This window comes from Natrix helvetica (assembly GCF_964273705.1).
Source record: "Natrix helvetica genome assembly, chromosome: 2".
Classification (NCBI taxonomy): domain Eukaryota; kingdom Metazoa; phylum Chordata; class Lepidosauria; order Squamata; family Natricidae; genus Natrix; species Natrix helvetica.
In genome coordinates this window covers 144,422,144-144,446,204 of record NC_138552.1, presented here as the reverse complement: position 1 = coordinate 144,446,204, position 24,061 = coordinate 144,422,144, and positions in this window count along the sequence as shown.

The following is a 24,061-nucleotide window of genomic DNA, read 5'->3' as shown; positions in this document are numbered from 1 at the left end:
AAATACATGTATTAGTAAAATTCATACAAAACAATATTTTAGGGGATATTTGTATTTTTGAAACAATTTTTATTTGATTTTGAACAAGGACAAACAAACATAAAAATAAAAATAAAAAACCCATCTTCCACTACAAATTGTAGAAAGTGTGTCAGTTGGTTCTTCCATAGTCACCACCTGCTTTTCATATCAAATCACATATTTTAAATTCATCTATATTTATGTATATCACAATTGTTATATCTCAACCTTAATTTGACTATAATTGTTTTTACATCCTTTTATATATAATATTCAAAATCTAGAATAGGATTATATGATAACATTCCGTTAAATCATCCTAAGATCATCCAATCACAATACATCTTTATAACATATTCTAGATAAAACTTTTAAACCTCCTCTCATAATCTCCATGTGTTGTTTATATAAAATTTCATATTATCAAACTAATATATCTATATGTATTGTTTATCATTATTAATCATTATTTAACTATAGCTATTGTCACTTCATTTTATACATACTACTAGTAAACTAAATTTAGTTTAATTTTTTATTATATATTTTCATTGCATCAACCTGTATCTTTCCAGTAATATATCTTATAGTCTTATATCTCTTGCCATTTGTAGCATTAATGTTCTAGTTACTTTCTTAATAAATCTTGTATAAACTTCTCTTGGTAACATATTATTCCTTTCGTATCTCATAAAAGCTTGAAACCCAACATCTGTTCTTTCCATCAGCTTATTTTTGGTTATCGCTAGTGCTTTTGTCAAGATTTCTCTCCTTATCTCTGTCAATTTTTCTCTCTTTTCTTCTTCTGTGCTTTGAAGTCTGGGGTAGAGTTCCAATCCATCTATCTCCCCTTTCCATATTCCACTCTTGCCATTACCAACCACGCTCACTTTGTTGTCAGTATCCATAGTTTTCTTATCTTTTTGCTCATTTTTTTCTTCCATCTTTTGAACTCTGTCCTCCACTTTCTTCATTTGGTAAACATCCTCAGTTTCTCCATCAGATTTTTCTGTTTTGTATTCTATATTCTCCAATCTCTTTTCAATTCTCTCTGTCACAACTAATAGATTTTGAATTGCAAACATAATCATTTGCAATGTTACAGTTTCTTTTTGTTGCTCTGCCATTCTTTCAATTTTGCAGACACTGCCACTATAGGGTTCAAGGCTATTTTAATAAACTTCAAACAGGTTCATTTATTATCTTTCAAGTCAAAATGTTGCCTTCCCCCCAATAGCTAGTGATAGAACTTCCAAAAGGCACCTGTATAAACAACTTGTGCTCTTCCTACTATCACTGTCAGTAAACAAACTGAAAGAACCTTGAATCTCAATTGATCAAAGAGAAAGAAGAAAAAACAATGTATCCAGCCTCCAGCCTCTAAGTGGCAGTGTAACTGCTTTTCCTCCTGTTGTTACAACCCTCTTTAAAATCCTTCTTATTATCTTCTTTATATTCCAAGCTTAAGAAAGAAAAAAAACCTTAAATGGAGATCAAAAACAATCCAATCAATCAAATCCAGCGTTATAAAAAAGGAGAATTTTAATCCATAGGTATAAGCAAAAGTGAAAAAAGAAGAATGAATTAATCCATTCAGTTTAAAAAATAGAGAGCCCCTGAAAAAGTTCCATCCTTGAAAAAAAATTAGAAATTGGATAACACACTAAGTTCAATGCAGATCAATCTCGCCGCCTACAGTCTTCTGTCTTCAATCTTAACTTAACTTAATTTTTTTTCTTGGGTAGTCTCTTCCTCTAATAATAAAATTTCCTCATCAATTCGACACACTTTCTTTTTTCCACTTTCTTCCCGTTCCGGAGCTGTCCCAACTTCAGCAGCTTCATTAGCTGCATTTCTGTCGCCGGAAAAAAAGGGCTGTTCCTGGATCTTTCAGGGACTTTGCGGTGTCCCTGAGATCTGCAGGAGGTGCTCTTCTCAATCACCGTCTCTGCGGGACAGTTTAGGACCAAATGGACCATCCGGCGGCAGAAATTTGACTGAGATCTCAGAGCACCAAGATCGCATGTCATGCCGTTGCGATGTTAGGGTGATCTGGCTGTGACATCTGTCACCCCATTGATTGCCAGAGTTGATTCGGCTGATCTGGCTGGCTAGGCGGGTGTCCCCTTCCTCCCTCACTACTCCATGTGGGTCCCTCCGAAGCTGCACACTCGGTGGGAGAGGACAACCATCCCAGATAGAAGTATACCCCGTCAAGGGTATACGATAGCTGTGCTCCCCTGCTAGAACCTCCAAACAAGCTCCAGAGGATATTTGTATTTTAGGTGACATGGATATACACTATATTGCCAAAAGTATTCACTCACCCATCCAAATAATCAGAATCTAGTGTTCCAATCACTTCCATGGCCACAGGTGTATAAAATCTAGTACCTAGGCATGCAGACTGTTTTTACAAACATTTGTGAATGGGTCGCTCTCAGGAGCTCAGTGAATGCCAGTGTGGAACTGTGATAGGATGCCACCTGTGCAACAAATCCAGTCCTGAAATTTTCTCACTCCTAAATATTCCACAGTCAACTGTCAGCTGTATTATACAGTAAGAACGTGGAAGTGTTTGGGAATGACAGCAACTCAGACATGAAGTGGTAGGCCACGTAAACTCGTCCAACATCAGTGTGTGACCTCACAAATGCACTTCTGGAAAAATGGTCAAAAATTCCCATAAACACACTCCTGAACCTTGTGGACAGCCTTCCCAGAAGAGTTGACGCTGTTATAGGTGCAGCAGGTGGACCAACATCAACATCTGAGGTGGCTCGGGAGTTCATGGCTTCCATGACAGCCATGGACCTGACCCAATTAATTCAGGGCCCCACACACGAAGGTGGCCACACACTGGACCTTGTTTTTGTATCTGGGCAGTGGATGAGTGATCTGGGAATAGGGGATTTAGCCGTTACACCCCTGTCATGGTCAGACCACTCATATCTCCGGCTGGACTTCCCTGGCGCTACCCCCCACCGCAAGGAGGCGGGACCAGATGGTCCAAGCTGGTACCGCCCCAAGCACCTGATGGAGCCGGATAGGTTCCAGACGGAGCTTGGGCCATTACCTGTAGCCCTGACCCGCGCTCGGTCGGAGGACCTAGCGGCCGCCTGGAATAGGGCGGCGGCTGGGGCCTTAGACCAGGTTGCGCCTTTGCGACCTCTCCTGCGGCAGCGACCCACCCGAGCTCCTTGGTATACCGAGGAGTTGAGGGTGATGAAGCGCCATAGGAGACGTCTAGAGAGCAGGTGGAGGTCCTCACGCTCCAAATCTGATCGAACACAGGTAAGAGTCTATTTACGGACCTACCTTGTGGCATTGAGAGCGGCCAAACGTAGATATTGTGCCGCTCTTTTTTTTTTTTAACAAAAATTTTTTATTGGTTTTTCAACATTTATAGGGAAAAGGGTAAATGGACAGGTATACAAATTTTGGCAGTTGCAAAGTGTGACAGGCGCCCCTCTCTCCATACTCATAGTATACATTTATGTTCTGACCCCCCCTTCCTCCGTTGCCCACACAGTACACACACTCCGGAACAGTACAAGGGAACAAGGTTTATTACACCAACAGACAAGAGGCTTTGTGGCAGCAAGCCACCAAGACAGAACTCACAAAGACAGAACACACAAAAGCAGCAATCCAGCTTGCCAGGATCCCAGACTAGAGTTGCTGTCCAAAGTCCTTTGTTGATTGCTACGCAGAGCCTGTCCAGAGTCAACCCTTTTATAACCTAAAAAGGGCGTCTCCCAACAGCACCTGAGAGCTCTTTACTGCCTATAATTACGCCCACGCTCCTTGCGTTTGTGGGCGCGCCGGAAACGAGCATCCCGAAACGCCCTACTAAGTCCTGAGTCACTATCCTCTCCGCTGCTCCAAGGCAGGGCAACGGGAGTCCTCCTCCTCTCGCTCTCACCGCTGCTCCATGCCTCTGGCGCCACCTGGTGGCCGACCAGACTCTCGGATTCCTGCTCAGCCTCCGAATCCTGTCCAGGATCGCACATCTCTTCTGTAGCTGACTCGTATGGAGTATCACTCTCGGAGTCTGGTGACAGCGGCACCGGCTGGGCCACAACACATTTATATATAATGCGTTGGTATATAATTGATTACAATCAGCATATTAGTTCTATTACTACATTCAATCAGATTAGACATTACAGTATAAAATCCAGATATAATTCCATTATCACTTTCGGTCAGTTTATAATAATATGATTTTCTTGTTTATTTTTGTGATCTGAGTCTTCTTGCTATTGCCCCATCTCCCTCCACTGGCAGAGCTCTGGCCCCTCCCGTGTCCTGCGTGTCCGCTGTAGTGTCTCGTGTTTTTTCTAGGAGTGTTTTGTTTTTTTCCATAAAGGCCTGCGCCTCTATGGGTGAATTGATTCTAATTCTTGTCTCCTCCCAGAATATCAGCATACCTTCAGGCATCAATCATCTAAACCACACCCCTTTCTGGTATAATTTATTCGCTAATTGCGAATAATTCTTCCTTTTTTCTCTAATCTTCTTAGGGATCTGCTTCAGAATGGTTATCTCCATATCATGGTATGTCAATGCTTGCCCCCTTTGTACACCCAGAATTTCATCTCTTGTGCTTTTCCTAAGAAATTTAATGTGAACCTCCCTGGGTACATTGTGAGTTCTAGCATAAGCTGAGTTCACTCTATAAGCCAGGTCTATATCCCACCCCATCTGTTGTTTTTCTTTGTGTGTGTAGTCAGCCAAGATGTTTATCATGATGTCCCTTATGTTTTCCCCATCTTCTTCTATAACATTTTGAAATCTAAGGTAATAGGACATTCTCTCAAATTCTATTTTCATCTGTTGGATGTCAAGATCTTTGTTCCCTTTCTGCACAGCTTCTACCCCCCCCCTCACCTCCTCCACCCCCCCTTCCACAAGATTCAGTCTTTGTGAGTTCTTATATATTTGGGCTTGATTTTCTTTAATTTCATCTTTCATTTCCCTTAGCTGTTTCTTGATTTCCTCCTGGCCCTGTAAAATTTGTTGAAGCATTTGTTGAAAGTCCATCTCTGTAGTCTTAGGTTGCATCAGTTCTGTTATCTTTGACTGTGTGGCTGGACTGGATGTTGCGGATGTTGGAGCAGAAGTGGCAAAACCATGTTTTCCAGGAGGGGGTCTTTTGGATGCCATCCTTTATAACGTTAGAAGTTCAGTCCAAATATGAAATAAACAGTTAGAAAAGAAGGGTAGCCAGGTGAATCCGGGAGCAGAAGAACCAGGCAGAAGAGAATCTCTCCAATAAGTCTGGCAATAGATAGAAAATTTCCCCTAGAAAGTTTAAAAAATACCAATCCACAAGAGGTTCCTCTGGGAGACACGGAGACAAAGACCGGAAGCCTGAATTTTAAAGGTGGAGTCAAGTTTCACAGTTCATAAAGACAACGGAAGTGTGCCATCTTGCCCTGCCAGTTTTGGGCACAGAGGAATAACAAAGTTTTAAAAAGTTCCAAACGTCCTCAAATCACTGTAATATGTAGAATTAAATTGAAAAGAAAATCATCTCAGCCTGGGTGAGGCTTCATTCGTTGGCTCTCCCCCCTCCTCCTTCCCCGGGGGCTGAGAGCAAAATTGTTCCTCGCCGCTTGTCCAAGGGGGGGGGGGAAACCCCCCTCCCTCCAGCCGCACCTCCAAAATGCTCCGAAAGTTATTTTAAAGTTTTAAAAAGCTGAGTAATTCTTCATGCAGAATAAAGGATGAAGAGAGAAGCAACCTCACCGCACTGCAGCTGCTTCCTTCAATTGTTGCATTCTCCAGTCGGCTTATAGCGAGGCGCGAGGCGCAGGAACGCGAAGCGCCCTCCGAGCTTGCTCCCCGGTGCCTTGGGTGCGCGAGAGACCTCCCGCCGGCCGCCGCCGCTGCAGGAGTCCTCCGTGATGCCGCCCTCCGGCAGGACCCCTCTGCGGGGTGTCCTGTGCCCCCCAAGGAGTGGGGAAGCCCACCGGGGAGCCGGAGCGGGCAAAGAGCTGCCCGTCGCCGCCGCCGCCGGAACCGGAACTCGATATTGTGCCGCTCTTATTGCATCCGCTGATAACCGCCCTGCCGCCCTGTTTAGGGTGACCCGCTCCCTCTTATCACAGAGGATGCAGGGGGCGCCCTTGCAGGGCAGAGCAGAGGAGTTTGGGGAATATCTGCAGGACAAAGTCGCTCAGATCCGGAGCGGATGGGCCCCCTTCAGTGGACCGGACGGGCCACCAACAGCGAGTCTTGTGAGACCATTCTGGGAGGAGTTTGATTCTGTTGCCCCTGAGGATTTGGACAGGTTGCGTGGACGGCTGCGACCCACCACATGTTTAATGGACCCGTGTCCCTCCTGGTTGGTACTGGCATCTTGGGAGGTGACCCGAGGCTGGCTTCTGGGCCTGGTGAATGCCTCATTGGGTGAGGGATCCTTACCAACCGCCTTGAAGGAGGCGGTGGTGAGGCCCTTACTTAAGAGGCCTTCACTTGACCCAACGGAGCTAGCTAATTATCGTCCAGTCTCCAACCTTCCCTTTCTAGCGAAGGTTGTCGAGAATGTGGTGGCGCAGCAGTTTCCACGACACCTCGACGAATCCGATTATCTAGACTCACGCCAGTCCGGCTTCCGACCTGGGCACAGCACGGAGACAGCCTTGGTCGCGTTGGTCAATGATCTCTGGAGGGCCAGAGATAGAGGTTGTTCCTCTATCCTGGTCCTATTAGACCTCTCGGCGGCTTTTGATACCATCGACCATGGTATCCTATTGCACCGGTTGGAGGGGATAGGAGTCGGAGGTACCGTTTTGCGGTGGTTCGGCTCCTACCTCTCCGACTGGAAGCAATGTGTGTTGACAGGGGGGCAGAGGTCAACCCTGAGGCCACTCACTTGTGGGGTGCCACAGGGGTCTGTCCTCTTGCCTCTCCTGTTCAACACATATGTGAAGCCGCTGGGTGAGATCATCCGTGGTTTTGGGGTTGAGTACCACCTGTACGCTGATGATACTCAGCTGTACATTTCAACCCCAAACCACCCCAACGAGGCTGTCGAAGTGATGTCCCGGTGTTAGGAAGCCGTCGGGGTCTGGATGGGGGACAACAGACTCAAACTCAACCCCTCCAAGACTGAGTGGCTGTGGCTACCGGCACCTCGGTTCAGCCAGCTGATTCCATCGCTGGCCATAGGGGGCGAACAATTGCCCCCTGTGGAACGGGCGCGCAATTTGGGCGTCCTCCTTGATGCCCGGCTGTCAATGGATGACCATGTGGCAGCCGTGGCAAGAGGGGCGTTCCACCAGGTTCGCCTGGTGCGCCAATTGCGCCCCCTACTGGACCGGGATGCCCTACGCACGGTCACTCATGCGCTGGTGACGTCCCGCCTGGACTACTGCAACGCTCTCTACATGGGGCTGCCCTTGGGACACGCCCGGAGACTGCAGTTAGTTCAGAACGCAGCCGCGCGGGCTGTGATGGGGAGTACTAGGTACTCCCACGTAACACCTCTCCTGCGCGAGCTGCACTGGCTACCTGTAGTTTTTCGGGTGCGTTTCAAGGTCCTGATTACCATCTTTAAAGCGCTCCATGGCACAGGACCTAGTTACTTGCGGGATCGCATCCTCCCACATACATCCCTGTGGCCAATCCGCTCTCACAGGGAGGGGCTTCTCCAGGTGCCGTCCACTAGGCAATGCCAGCGGGGGGCGCCAAGGAGTAGGGCCTTCTCTGTGATGGGCCCAACCCTCTGGAATGACCTCCCCCCCGATATCAGAACCACCACAGACTTCCGCTCCTTCCGACAAAAATTGAAGACTCACCTGTTTCGATTAGCTGGCCTGGCATAATTATAATTGTGACAACTGTTACCTCCTGGAAACATATTCTTACCTGGTTATTTATAGGGTACGGTTTTAAATTTAACTGATTTTAGGGTTTTTAGAACCAGATTTATATTTTTCCATACAGTTCTTTTTAAATTTTTAACCTCCTCCTTTGTGTATTTATATCTGTATTTATATTTGTATTTGATACTTATTGTTTGTTGTGTGGACTGTACACCGCCCAAAGTCCTTTTTCGGGAGAGGGGGCGGTCTAGAAATTCGAAGAAAATAAATAAAATAAATAAAATAAAATCAGAACCACCACTGACCTCCACTCCTTCCGGCAAAAATTGAAGACTCACCTGTTCCGATTAGCGGGCCTGGCATAATTACAACTGTTCCTCCTGGTAAACGTACTATTAACTGGTTATTTTAGGGGTATTGTTTTTAATTTAATTTGTGTGTGTCTTAGGGGTTTTAAAATTATATTTATATATACTGGCTAACTGTACAGTTCTTTTTAATTCTATTTTAACCTCCTCCATAGTTAACTGTACATATTTAATTCTTCTATTTATTGTATTTTGATATATTCTTTGCATGGACTGTACACCGCCCCGAGTCCCTTTTGGGAGAGGGGGCGGTCTAGAAGCACAGTAAAATAAATAAATAATAATAAATAAATCATATTGAACCCTATGGATTAAGAATGGGATGTCACTTACAGTAAGTTAATATGCAAGTAAAGGCAGGTGAGCGAATACTTTTGGCAATATGGTGTATCTTCCTGTCTTATATAGAGAACAGGAAAAACTGTTAATTTTTAATTTGTTAGGTATTGAATAATTAAAGATGTATCATTGTTTGCAGAATAAGAAAAGCTTTTTATATATGTGTACATATGTACATAGGTATGTGTTCTGACCCCCTCCTCTTGTATACCAAGACACTCCAACACAAAGTCTCTTCAAAGATGTTTATTGACATACAGGTTCCACCTTGGCAGCAATCCAGCCTGCCAAGGTCAAGATAGCACTCTGGGCAGCAATCCAGCTACAGTGACACCCCTTGGCAGCAATCCAGCTACCAAGCTCCAGATAATCACCTTAGCAGCACTCCTGCCTGCCAAGGTCCAGGGAACAGATTGACAGCAATCCAGGTAAAACCTTTAGCAGCAATCCAGCCTGCCAAAGTACGACACAGATCTGAGCTTCTCCAACTCCAATGATCAGTTGATTCCTGCAAAGGGTGTGTCCACAAGCAGTCCCTTTATAGTCTGGAGAGGAGTCTAATGATCAGCAGCTGAGAGCCATTATCTCCTGTAATTGCTCAATTGCTCCTTACGCCGGGTAGCACGTCGGTAACGAGCATCTAATAGCTCACTGCTGATGTCTGACTCACTGTCCTGTGACTCCTCCCCACTGCTCCAAGGCATGACATCAGGAGCCCCCTTCCTTTGGCTTTCACCACTGCTCCATGCCTCAGGCGCCCCCTGGTGGCCAACCAGCCTCTCTGCGCCCTGCTCAGCGTCGGAACCCTGTCCAGGGTCCCCCACCTCCTCTTGAGCCGACTCAGAGGACACCTCGCTATCGGAGTCTGGTGGCAACTCCAACGGCTCCTGCTGGGCCACAACAGGTATGTATCTCCTTTAAATACACATACCTGTGTATTTTTCTACTATACATACTTTTGAAATATATATTTTGGCCATGCAAAATTCAGAGAACCGTATAATCTATATACTGGTCCACAAAGTGTGAACTATGTAGAATCACTTAAAATGCAAGCCATACCTAAATTTACACAGAATAGCTCATATTTTACCAATTAAAAACAAATTCTTTAATCCTGATCCAGTAATTGTTAGCAGATGTGGGAACTCTGATGGACATATAAAGTTCCTCCACCTACATGGAGCATCTCTACAGCAAAGGGAAGAATGTACGGGAAAGGGTTGCATGTATAGGGATGTGTCATATTTTAGAGCAAGGACCAGCAACTCAGGCCTATGTCAGAATTTAGACTAGGTAAAGGTGTCCCTATCCAGTCATGCTGGACTCTAGGACATAGTGCTCATCTCTGTTTCTTGGCTGAGGAAGCCACTGTTGTCCAAATACATTTTCTGTGGTCAGGTGGCCAGCATGGCTATACACCAAAGGTGCACAGAACACTTTTACCTTCTCACCAAAGTGGTACCTATTAATGTACTTGCATTTACATGCTAAGTGGGCAGGAGCTGGGCAGTGGTGCGTTTCCATTTTTTTTACTACCTATTCGCTCGTGCATGCATGCAGAAGCGTCCAGTTGGGTGGGCAGAGCCTCCCATCACCGCTACTACTGGTTCATCTGATCCTGGCTGAACTGGGAGCAACCCACCTCTGGAGCTGGGGCAAGAACAGGAGCTCACCCTGTTATGAAGTGCTCAGATCTCAAACCCAGGCTGTCAGCTATCTAGCTGACAAGCTCAGCACCTTTAACCGCTGAGCCATCATGAGACCTTTGAATTTAGACTAGCATGCTATAGAAGTAGGCAATGTTTGGAAAAATAAATTAAAATATTGTGCCAATTTTTTAAAAAATATGATCATTATCAATATTTTTAGTCATTTTACATTGTAGTTACATCAGGGGTGAAATGCTACTGATTCGGACTGGTTCGGACCGGTTCAGCTAAACCTGTAGTAAAAATGCTACCGGTTTGCCTGAACCGGTAGTAAAAAAAATGTACTTGTTCAGGTGAACCGGTATTTCCGATGATCAGTTGTGATGCATGATTTATATTAGCTAGAAAGCAGGATTTCCTGCTTTCTAGCTAATCTAAATCACGAGGCACAGTGGATTCCCCTCCCCCCCTCACTGTTTGCTTACCTTTGCAGGCATGTTCGGTAGCAGGCTCCGCCCACCCACCCAGACGTCATGTCCATTTTTGATGCTCTGCGCATGTGCGGAAGGTGGCGGGTGCGCTCACATTGCTACCAAACAGATAGCAAAGGTAAGTTGATTTTACCCATCAGTCACATTAATAATCACAGATTGACAGCAGTTTTGGGAGGAGTCTTAGAAACAGCTGACAAGAGTTTGGAGGTTACATGTAGCCCTGGAACTTTAAGATGCACATCCCTGATTTAAACTAAGGATGCTAGTAGACGTGTGACATGTACATGTTCTAAGATGTTTATAGAGTTCCGGGTACAGAAGTAGTCAAACTATCCTTAGGACTAAAGTTATTCAAGCAGTAAGCACAATTAGAGGATGGATAAGCAGAAAAGAATGACCGTCACATAAACAAATCCAGCCTGCCTAACAGAGAGCACATTGTGGTACTCGGGGCTGGGAATTTTTGAGCCCTGCCAAATCTGTTTTGTAGACTCAAACATTCCATTTTAAAAACAACACCAATCAAGTAATTAAAACTATTCCTTGGCCTTGAATGAAGGAGAACTAATTTTCACGGTTCTGCTGAACGATATTGGTGAAAGAATTGGATAGTAATTACTCACGTGCAAGGTAAAAATGACTTATAAAGTTAATTGGGGTAAGTTTTGCGCTGGGAATTTAAGAGTGTGAACCTGAAATGCCTCTCGGAGTTGTGACCTTAAGATGAGCAGCTATACAACAAAAATTGTATAAATAAATTGAGCAAGCAATTAAGCAAACAAACGACGCATAGTTTTGCAAACAAGAAGTTTGGAATTTTTTTTAAGGACAATCCAATCACGATCCTGCTCCAATATTGTATCTTTTTAAAAAATGATTTTAGGCTAAATTGAACACTTGAAAAAGCTAGGTATTTTACTATGTAATTGTTAATAGTTGCTTCTATTAAGTATTCCTATTTTCCTCAGAAACACAAATGTAAACTGTGGTGAATATATACATTTATAATGAAATGCTGAATATATCTTTATGGGAAATAAGTCACTTTATATATATATATATATCTTAAAAAAAGGTTTTAAGCCCACAGCTTGAAGATGGCAGGTGAGATCCTGCCGAAACGTTGCAAAGACAATCTCAACCTTACACGGGAAAAGACCCGAATACAACAAAACCAGCATACCTACACCCGTGAAAATCTACGAAAACAAATATATATATATTTATATATATATATTTAAAACCAATGACTCCCATGGGACAAGATAGAAACCTAACATATGACAGGATGTTACCATTTAAAAAAAAAACTGCCTATTTTTAGTGGAAAATTTTCTTTATTTATATTAATAATTATAACCTGAGTGGAAGATCTAGTAACAGTACCTTCCCAATTTTATTTATTTATTTCAATTTGCAAACTGAAGTCAGGTTCAAACTATTAATTACCATGTATGAATTATGTGGAAGCAAAGATTTAAAAATATTCCAAAGTTTAGAAATGAAAATAGAATATTTTATTGAACTATTGTATTTCTTACAATCTTATATGCTAAAATGTGATTTTATAAAAAGAGGTTGTCTGGCTGTACTGATATTAAAATATAATAAAATAATTTACAATGCTGACAAAACAATTAGTTGTCCAACTATTTTGCTATCAATATATGTTCAGTTTTGTCAAGGAACACTACAATTTTCAGGTAGTTTCTCCTTATGCTAAAAAAATTTAATACAGATTTCCACAATTTCACTAAGAAAGCAGGAATGTTTCTCTTTTTGTTGCAAACAGCATTTCTTTAATACTGCTAATTGCCTTTGTTAGAAAATTGGGGCAAGGAGTAAGAGAAAGAATCTCATTTAATAATCTGGCTAAAAATTGTTTGTTGAACTATTCAATTTTTTTTTGAAATTTTTATTTTATTTTAATTAAACAAATACACAAAAAAAGAATCATCCTTCATTACATCCTGTAGAAAGCGTGTCGATTGGTTACAGGTAACTTTCGTGCATTTCTTCCACAGTCATTACTTATAGTTCATATTAGATTATACACTTTAAATCAATAATCTTTGTATATTTTACTATCAATGTACCACAATTCTCACTTGACTACAATTATTTGAACGTTCTTTTACCTCAAATTATTCATACTTAAAGACACAACCACATAATGGCATTCATTAGCTATTTCAAAAATCCTCCAATAACATTACACTTTTATGACATATTCTAAGTAAAAGTCAATTAATAAAATTTCTAAACCTTTCCCCCCCTTTCCCCCCCCAACTTGCTGTTTAAAGTTTGTATCCAAGTTGCTTTTACCAATACCAGAGCATGTATATATTATTAAACAATATCCATTGACATTTCCTTGTTGTTATTATAATTGGCTAAATCATTTACTATTTATATCCCACCTCCTTTCATCAAACCCCCAAAACATTACACCTTTATGACAAAACCTAAATAAAGGTTTGTTAATAAAAATTATAGGTCTTTTTCCCAGATCGCAATTTGCAATTTATATCCAAATTTCTTTTACTAGTTTGCCAGTACATATATATATCATTAAGCTGTATCCATTATCATTTCATTATTGTTATTATAGTTAATTATTTGTTGACAAATAAACATTTAATAACAATCTAAAACAATTTAAGAATTACTAAATTCCTACTTATTGATCAACAAAAATTAAGTATTTTTTTATTATCAACTTTCATTGTCAACCTGTATCTTTCCAGCAACAAAACAGTTTTATATCTCTTGCCAATTGTGATGTCAGTCTTCTTTTTATCTCCTTTATAAGGTTTTTATAGACTTCTCTCCGCACTTTGTTGCTTAAAGGATCTCTCAGGTAATCTTGTTGCCCTCTAGTTGTTATTAAAATTAGCTTGCTTTTGGTTGTCAATCGTGCTTCTGAAAAAATTTCTCTTCTTAAATCCATCATCATTACCCTTTTTTCGTCTTTTGTATCTTAGAATCTGGGGTAGAGCTCCAGTTCGTCAAATTTCCTCTTCCATATTCCCTTCGTTCCACTTTCACCCACATTTGCTCCATTAATAAATTCATCTTGTCTTTATCTTCTATGTCTTCATTCTCCCCTTTAATTTTTGGGGCTCCAACCCCTTCATCTTTTGCTGTGAGGAACACTAGTTTTTCCAACTTCTTCTCAATTCTCCCATATCCTTCCAATAAATTTTGAATTCCAGACAAGATATTTTGGAATTTTAAGGTTTCCACATCTGAATATTGATCCATGTTTCCAAAAAAAGAAGGAAAAAAAAAGAAACGAGTAGTCACTGCCACTCTAGACTTCCAGGCCTCTTTTATTTTTTAATTTTAGGTTGACTTAAGCACAAGTTCTTTTGTGCTCTTCAAAAGAGAAGAGTTCTGATTTTTCCCCCTTTCTCTCCCCTGCCAAAATAGTTCTCAAAAGCACCTGCAAAAACAATTCGTGCCCTTGGCTCTTTATCAGTTTCTGTAAACAAATTGCAAACCCTTCAGCTATAAAGTCAGTAAGATCAAAGAGGAAAAAAGAAGAGATACGTTGTTTCAAAAACTCCAGCCTCTGACTGAGTGGCAGTGTTGCTACTATTCACTTTCTAATATTTATAGGAAACAAAGTTCTTTAATGAAATTTAATAATAAGTAATAGGAAGAATTGTTAAAATAAAAAGGAAGATTTTAGTCCAGAAGCCCAAAAATAAAGTAACAAAAAGCAGAAGAAAAAAATTAATTTGTTCACTTTAAGAGGAGAAAGGGAAAACATTGCGAGCACTTCAATCCACAAAGTATAGTTACAAAGATAAAAAAAGCTTTCCAAAGCAATCCAATATAAGTTAATTTTGCCACTTAATTCTTTTGCTTAAGAATCTAATTTGGCTTTTAAAAAAAGTTTCTTTGGGCAGTCTTTCCCAAAATAGAAAAAAAAATACCTCACCAGATGGACTCACTTTCTTTTTTCACTTCCTTCCTTCCAGAGCCGTCCCGACTTCATCAGCCTGGGGCTGCCTGTTTACCGATGGCTTGAAGAGCTTCCCTTGGGTCAATCAGGGACTTTGTGGTGTCCCTGAGACCAGCAAGGCTTCGTCGTCCTGATCACCATCTCTACGGGACGGTTTAGTTCCAAATGGGCTGTCCAGCAGCAAAAGTGTCAATGGCGGTCTCGGAGTGTCGAGACCGCACGTTGTATCATCGCGACGTTGGCTCCTCCTTCTGAACTATTCAATTCTTAAGTTTGAAGTTATTAAATAATAAAAAAGAATCAATTAAATCTATTTTTTATAAAAAAAGTGTAATACTTTACAACCAGATTTATGCTATTTTAAAAGCTTTAGCTATTGTATTTATTATTTTACATTAGTAAATAAACCAATTTTGTTGTATTTATTTTGGACAATGACAACAAAGGCTATACTAAAGTAATGAGAATTTCCTGTCCTACTCGCAGAAGGAACTGAAGAGTATATAAATTCTTCCTCCCATTTCCCCCCACAAAAGCCTTCTGAAGTAGATTGGTATGTGAGTCAGGAACTGTCTTCATGTCATCCTATGAGATTTCATGATTAACTATAGATTAGAACTTAGGTCTGCTCATTCCTAGTCCAGCATCCTAACTACACTAGCTCTTTATTCAGAAAAAGACATCGAAAAATAAAGGAAAAATAAATATATTAAAATCTGCACCAGCTTTATCCCCAAATGGCACTCTTGTAGAATAGACTTTGAGGAATGAAGGGACCATATAGGCACAATTAAAGTTGCTGCAACAATTCACTGAATTGTTAGGTGGATTTTTACCAGATCTGATTATATTTCATACTGTTTCACTGCATTATATAGTAATGGTTAGGTCAGCAATAATTCTAGTTTATTTTCCTATCATCTTCTTTTAACGACCCCATAATCCCTTACAGGATGGAGTCTGGGCAACTGAATGGAGTTAGCAGAGTGTTTACTGGCTGGATGCCCTTCCTGTAGCCAATGCGAAGTTTTGTTCAGCAGATATACTCTCATTGTGCCCAGAGAGAGAAATATCTCTACGTACCTAGAATCGATGGTGAGGTGAGAGATCCACCTCTAGGCCACCGCAACACTCCAGTTTATTTCCCTATGTTTATCAATAACTTATGAATACTGTTTCTCAACCTCAGTAACATGAAAATATATGGACTCCAGTCCCCCAAATTTCATGGTGGCTGGGGAATTCTGGGAATTGAAGTCCACACATCTTCAAGTTGCCGAGGTTGAAAAACATTGATTATTATTAATATAGTCTGAGGATTCCCTCAGCCTGTGCAGGCCACTTTTTTTTTTTCTGTCACAGAGAAGGCACAAAATAATCTTGGTACATTAGTTTGAGGTAGATGAGGTTTGCTGGCAACTAAGGCTGATCACAACGTTTTGGAATGGGTGCTCTGGCCTGGATGTTAACTTTTGGCTAATACACACAACCATAGTTGTAATTTAGTTACCCACTGTCTTGAAAAAGTTGCTCACCCCCGATTTATTTTAACCTTTCTTCTGCCCCCCACTCTGGCTTTTCAGCTGCATTTTTTTTCTCTTTAAATGAGCATTTTATCCATTCTTCTATTTTTATGCATTTGAAATGCGTGTTCTTTTCTTTGTATTTCTTCCCTTTTCTTTTCTTTCTTTCTTTTTTTTCATTGCTTTGAGCTTGTAACCCGGTTTGTTTGTGTCTGATTGACTAAAGATGTGCTGCTTCTTTTGTAGAAGTGATGTCACCTAATTGACTACACATTGGCTTGCCCAGGACATACTTAAAATGTGATCAGCCTTTTTTTTAAAACAAAAAAAAAGTTTCAGCTTGATTAAAGCAAGCTTCTCAAATGATCTTTAAAGCGAGTTCCTCTTTTAATAGCAGGGCTTTCTAGAAATGGGGAGATTCTCCAATGCAGTAATTTTTTATTTTTGTAGTATAAGGAATAAAGGCAGGGGGGGGGAAGGAAGACTCTCTCTCCTCTTAGCTAACCACAGGAAACCAAATATTAACAGTTGGGGGGGGGTGTATTTTGGGTTCTCCACAGAATTTAAACCACAGTAAGATTGCTCTCCTTTTATGTGAAGGCCTTTCCCCCCCAGTGTTTCCTTTTCTTGAGCTCCATATATGTGGAACAAGCAAAACTCTTAAATCACCAGTTAGCGGTTTTGATCTAAATCTCATCATCTAATTATTTTTACAGTGCATTCTTGCAGGGGTAGGGCTGGCTCTGCCAGGAGATGTTTCACAATAATTAGAAGCCCCAGTGGATCTTTTAAGAAGGTTTAAAGGGTTCCATATGAAGGCTGCTGACACGGAACTTTACCATATGCTACTCTTCATTGAAGCAATGTGTCCCGACAGTTCTTGTTGCAAACTCTTAGCAGGGAATGGAATTGGTGCCAGTCATTTCTGCTCCTGAATCCCGGGCTGGGATTGACTTCAGGGGAGCAGCAAGGTGCAAACAAACACAGGCCGGAGCTGACTTTGTAAGGACCTGTGAGACTGCAATAGTTTTGGCTACTTGGAAAGAATGTCATCCTACCAGAGGTCTTCAAACTTGGCAACTTTAAGACTTGAGGATTTCAACCCCCAGAATTCTCCAGCCAGTTCTGCTGGCTGGAGAATTCTGGGAGTTGAAGTCCACAAGTCTTAAAGTTGCCAAGTTTGGGGACCCCTGTCCTAGACTGTCAAAATGATAAGCAGTGGAGAAAAAGGAATGCTTAGCACACTGTAACTTTGGCATCCTTATTTATTATTCAAAAGAAAGCTACTTTGTTCTCATAAAATACAGAAATGCGGAGGGAGATTACTTGAGAATGGATACCATTGATCCATCTAGCCCAGGAGTTCCAAAACTGTTCACCTCATTAATCCCACCCCCCTGAAGTTTCAGATTATTCCTCAACCTCCAAACATTTTTTTAAAATAACATTACTGTAATAGTGTTACAAATTACAGTAATAATGAATGGTCCCCAGGGATGAAATCAACTTAACCACTACCGGTTCGCAAATGTGAGCCCCGCACGTGCACAGAGGGTCAAAAATAGGACACCACCACCACTACTGGTTCGCCCGAACTGGATAGAACTGGCTGAATAGCACCACTGATAGTCCCTCGGTTGGGGGGGGGGTTATATTGACCATATTGGAGAATCAGATAGTGTTTCTAACCAATGTACTTTGAAAATGTTTGTACCTACCAAATTTTGCACATGATGCATCTTTCTATGATTGAGCTGGGGTTTTCCCAAGAGAGAGTATGATACAAAATCCAAATAGAGATGTGTAAATGTATACTACTTTTTGCCTACTTTATCCCATAAAGCTCTTCCCTTCATCTGGGTGTTTTAAGGATAGGATAGGATAGAACAGAATAACAGAGTTGGAAGGGACCTCGGAGGTCTTCTAGTCCAACCCCCTGCTTAGGCAGGAAACCCTACACCATTTGAATCATATACAGTAGAACCTCTGTTCATGACCATAATTCATTCCATAACTTTGGTCGCAACCCGATTTGATTGTGACTAGAACCTAATTTTGGAAATTTGGCACTTACAAAAAAAAAAAAATGACATGAAAGGGGAAATCGGCTACCGGGGAAAAAATGTGAATTTTTTGGTTGGAATCTGATTTAGTCATGGTCAGAAGCATTCATGACCAGAGGTTCTACCATATATATTACAGGGGCAGAATGTGATCACATCAATTCTCGATCATATCTGGAGGAAATTCTGGATTATTTGGCAGTCCATTGGTAGAATCTGGATTTGGCAATGAGTCAATATGGTTACCACACTGACAATGGGTTCCCCCCCACCCCCAGTCCTTTAGAAGTGTAATCTCTCTAGGCATGAAGCAAACAATAGCATTCTTGAACAAGGACAATTGTCCTGGGTTGCTATCCTCCTCTAAGGTCAATTGTTTATTTCAGTACTAACCCATTATTTAAAGGACCAGGAGTCTGAAAACTCTTTTACACTCTGTATGAGCATCTATGGTTTGTATTAAAATGAAAGTCAAGCAAGAAACCACAAAATTCTTCAGAGAGAACATAATTGCCATCTAGTCTGGACTAATTGCAAGCAAGTGGAAAACTGATCACAAGAAATATGGCATCGCTTTGACATCAATATTTGACTACTTTTGTTTTACAAAATTATGGTGAGTCTTCTATGCAAAGGAAATCTATTTATGTGTGGGAATTGAAATGAACTATATCCTTTGCTCCTTGAAGAAAAAAAATTATATTCACACAGTGATGACTGTTTTTTTAAAGTAGTTGTAGGTCAAAATGTCAAAGAAAGTGAATGTTCTATAGCTGCTTCTATAACACTGACCTCCTAGGATAAAAATTCTGTACCCCAAAACAGTGGTGGGATATGACTAGTACACCCCGTATGGGCATACCAGTGCCTGCTGGGAGCACCAGGTAGCATTCTGGCATGGTGCTCCAGAAAGCCCACCTGCCTGCCTGTCCTCCTTACTGGTAATTGAGCCAATCAGCACACTGCCGTCAGGAGATGTATTGCAATGTTTTTCCACTTTGCGGAAATGGGGTGGGTGTGGCCTGTGCATGATACATCCAGCCCACAGACCGCCAGTTTGACACCCCTGATCTACAACATGAGAAAGGAAAGAATCAGATAGGTAGCAACTCTTGTCTTTTTTTTCTTTTTTCTTTCTTGTTTTAAGCAGGCAAGGGATCAATTTATTTATTTTTTTTAAAAAAATATTGTAGTGCCAGAATGGCTTAAAAAGGTAGAGATGAGCCTAGGAGATGCTTGCTTTTGCATACAGGTAGTCCTCAATTTATGAGCCTACAATTATGGTTTTAAGTTGTGACAGTTGTTAAGCAGCTCTCTATACAACTGTACCCAATTGTATGATCTCTTTCCAACAGTCATTAAGCAAATGTGGTAGGCATTAAGCAAATTCACCTTGGAATTATTATTTTTTTGTGGGAAATAAACTAATTTCCAGAAAACACATAGTAAATTGAAGTTACAGGACCATAGGATGCTGCCTACAGCTATAAATGTGGGCTAGTGCCAAGTGCCGAAAAAGGCAACCATATGACCATGTGGGAAGGGGACAACCATTGGAACTTTGAATACTGGTTGCAAGTAGTTTTTCCGGGGTCTGTTGTAACTTCAAATGGTTGCTAAGTTACTTTTCATCAGCCAAGGATTACCTGCATGCTTTTCTTTTTCTGCTATAGTGTGCAAGGATAGAGGGTCATGATTTTGCAGAAAGTGGCACGATGCTGAATAGCCCCCTCATTCCACCAATTTCATCAGTACCATTATGCAATATACCTTCAGAATCATCAAGCTGTTATAAAATGGCCACACCTTCACAATGCCTCCATTTCTGCAATCCTGAGAAGAGTATGCCTTTTTTTCTTCTCTTGAGAATCAGATGAGCTTAATGTAACATGGCTAAGAAAACTTCATGATTGACATCCATTCACTTGGTGAATGTATTTACAAACAGTGTTGATAAGGAATTGTAGGTACTACTTGTGGAAATTGTCAGTCATCCAGGTCAAGTTTGTCTCAAAGGTGCTTTTCCCTTCCTTCAAAAGGCAACTAGACTGGGTTTTTTTAAGAAGAAGAGGAGGAGGAGGGGGGAAGGAGGAGGAGGAAGGAGTAGGAGAAGAAGAAGAAAAAGAAGAAGAGAAGGAGGAGAAGGAGAAGAACAGGAAGAGAAAGGAGGAGAAGAGGAGGAGGAGGAGGAAGGAGAAGAAGAAGAGGGAGAAGAAGAGGGAGAAGGAGATGGAGAGGAGGAGGAAGAGGGCGGAGGAGGAGAGGAAGAATAAGAAGGAGAAGAAGAACAGGAGGAAGAGGAAGAAGATGAAGATGAAGGAGGAGGAGGAGGAGGAGGAGGAGGAGGAGGAGGAGGAGAAGAAGAAGAAGAAGAAGAAGAAGAAGAAGAAGAAGAAGAAGAAGAAGAAGAAGAAGAAGAAGAGGGGGAGGAGGAGGAAGAAGAATTTCATCCAAGAAGCTTCATCAGTTCTGATGGGGGGCAGGGGATGGAACGATAGGTTCTGGTAGGATTGGTGTGGTGGACATGGAAGGATTGTCTTTCTTTGCAGTCATCTGGTCAGTATTTTCTGAGAGACTCTCAACAGCTCTCAGAGAGTGCCAACAACCAGATGACTGCAATACACACACACACACACACACACACACCTTTCCATCCCCATTCACCATCCTATTAGAATCTTTCCTTCTATCTCCCCATCATTCACTCTCAACTGTCAGTACCTATCCTCCCATTTCACACACACCCTACCATTAGAACTGATGAAGCATCTTGGATGAGAAACAAAAAGTTTTCTTTTTCCTCAAGGAAAAAAAAAACAGTCCAGTTGCCTTTTTTTGGTGGGGGGGAGCACTTTTGGGATAATCAGGGTACTGTAGATCTGCCCTTGCCATTTATCTGTTAATATTGATGCTGCTTTTTAAAAATCATGGTGTTTACTATGTTAATTCTTTAGCCATATAGTGAAACAAAAGATCTATTTGATGACTATATTCAGATACACCCATTTTAAGGATTCTAAGTATGTGAAGGACTTGGGCTCTGTGCAGAATTGCAAATTCTCGTCCTCAAAAGATATAAATGGCATTTGTGTTTGTTTGTTTTCGGTCCAAGAGCTGTGCTTCATTAAAGACTCCATCTCTGCACAACTGGCAGTAACAGACTGTCAGCTGATGTTGATCATTTTTAGCTGGAAATGCTTCTCAAAATCGGGGTATATTTGCAAAGTTAGTAATACAAGTCTTAGGTTTAAGTTGTGTTTAAATAAACATAGACAAGGAGAGTTGCATTCATGATAAATGTGTAAAAATGATATGTTAGGAATGATCATTTACCATAAGTAATAGGAATACCTGTACCAAACCTATATAACAGCAACTGTGGATTTCTGGATTTCTTTTAACGATCCATTGACAAATCAGGCAAAACATTCAGAATAGTCTACAAATTAACCATAATTAACTAGTGGAATGGATTGCTTTCAGAAGCTGTGGGTATTACATCACTGGAGGCTTTTTAGAAGAGAGCCGCTTGTCTGGAATGGTATAAGGTATCCCGCTTGAGCAGGGACTGTTGGACTAGAAGACCTCCAAGGCCCCTTACAACTCTTACTCTGTTATTCTGTTAAATAAATGTGGTATTAACTAAGATTTCTGATTAGATTTCTACTGATCTCCAGATCTTTGCCACCTCCCATTTACCAAAACAAAAACAAAAAAAAACCACCCTGCTATGTATGGAAATGCTCTGTTCAGCATAGGGGAATAATCAGCATGTTCTTTCAGGCCTCAAACAGACATGAAGAATTTCATGAACTTTCATCTGAGTTCAAGCAATTCATTACTGCCTGTTGCAGAATTCACAAGAAAACTATTGAAGGACCAAACTTGGTGGAATAGAGCTATTTTTTCTCCCCAAGCTAGAAGAATGCCAAATGTACAAGATTGGTAAAATAGCATAGAAAAGACAATAAATGTGCCTGTTAACATTGAAGAGAATATGAACAAAACACACACACACACACACACAATTTAAAAGCCATCCCATTCAGAAAATCAGACTTGTAGTTATGGAGATTTGATGCTGGGCTTAAACAGTCTTTTGAAATTCTCCACCCCATCTATGAATTAGAAAGTGTGTAGGGAGCAAATGTATTGATTTTTCCTTGGCTGTGTTGTTTCCATTATAAAGATGAACTTGATTCCTACTGACTGCAGCCACACTGTTTTCTTAGTAACTCAACAAAGGTATTTTACTATTGCCTTATTTTGAGATGTATTTTTTTTATTTCCAGTTTGAAATTTCCAGGTGATCCATTCTCCAACCACTAACTAGAACCTGGGTTTTTTTTTGTATGTTAAATCTGCCAGGTACTCTATAACAGAGGTTCTCTGTGCAGCATACATAATCAAATCAAGAAAAATTAATAATAGTCTGAAAAACTGAAAATAATCTGAATTACAAATAAAATTTCAAAAGTTCAGGTATAAAATTAAACCAGTTACTTTAAAAAGAGAGGGCAGAGTTATACATATACCTTGTCTACCAAATTCAGGTAATTCTTAGTCTGTAAAATATTTCAGTCATCATATTGCTTGCTGACTTGTGTTTCAATCTATCCTGCTTTTAGGCTAGTTGCCCACTGTTCTACTTTTGAATTTGGATTTCAACTGTGTTTTGCCATCTTATTAGTTTACAATCCATTGAATTAGATTAAATAGACCAATCTATTAACATTGGGATCCAACCAGATTCTTCCTTGAGTTTACATACTTCAGCTGGGTTATGGATAATTGTAATTTGACTTTAGAAAGAATTAGGAAAAGTCCCTACATTTTCTCACAATTTTACTTAGAATATGAATAATTCTAAAATATTCTAGCAACAAAGATAGCTGGAGATACATTGCCTGTTCCGGTTCTCCCATTTATAAAGTTTTCATCAATATTTTCCTCTCTTTTGAAAAATAGGGAGTGACTTTGGTTCCTTCTGACTAAATGAAGAGCAAAGTTTAGTCATGACCTAGTTGTTTTACTTATTTTAATCTCTGACCTGAAAAATATAATAAAGGACAACACAGCATTGTTAAAATTGGTTAAAATACAGGCCGGTAGTCTGCTTAGGTTGTAAAGATAAGCATAATATATAAACATATTCCCTTCAAAATATGTACAATAGGGGCATGCATGAATATTTAATATCAGAAAGTTGTCATGTATTATCTTTATCATCTAGATCAGGGGTGTCCAAACTTGGGAACTTTAAAACTTGTGGACTTCAACTCCCAGGATTCCCCAGCTGGGGAATTCTGGGAGTTGAAGTCCACAAGTCTTAAAGTTCCCAAGTTTGGACACCCCTGATCTAGATGATGTCTTTGACTTACTACAGTCCATTTAATGATCATTTTTCACAGTTACGACCATTGCAGCACTCCGATAGTCAATATTCAGACGGTTGGCAACTGACTCATATTTATGATGGGTGCAATGTCCCAGGGTCATGTGACCTTCTGACAAACAAAGTCAATGGGGAAATCAGATTCACTTAACAACTGTGTCCCTAACTTAATAATTGCAGTGATTCACTTAACAACTGTGACAAGAAAGATCATAAACTGGACAAAAATTCACTTAACAACTGTTTCACTTAGCAACACAAATGTTGGGCTCAATTGTGGTCATACGTCTAGGACTACCTATATAGCATAACCTCTGAGAAGTGGCCATAAGATTTTGATGGCAGTTGTCTAATTCCTTACCTGAAAATTAAACTTCAATTGGAGTTATTTGGTGTATCTG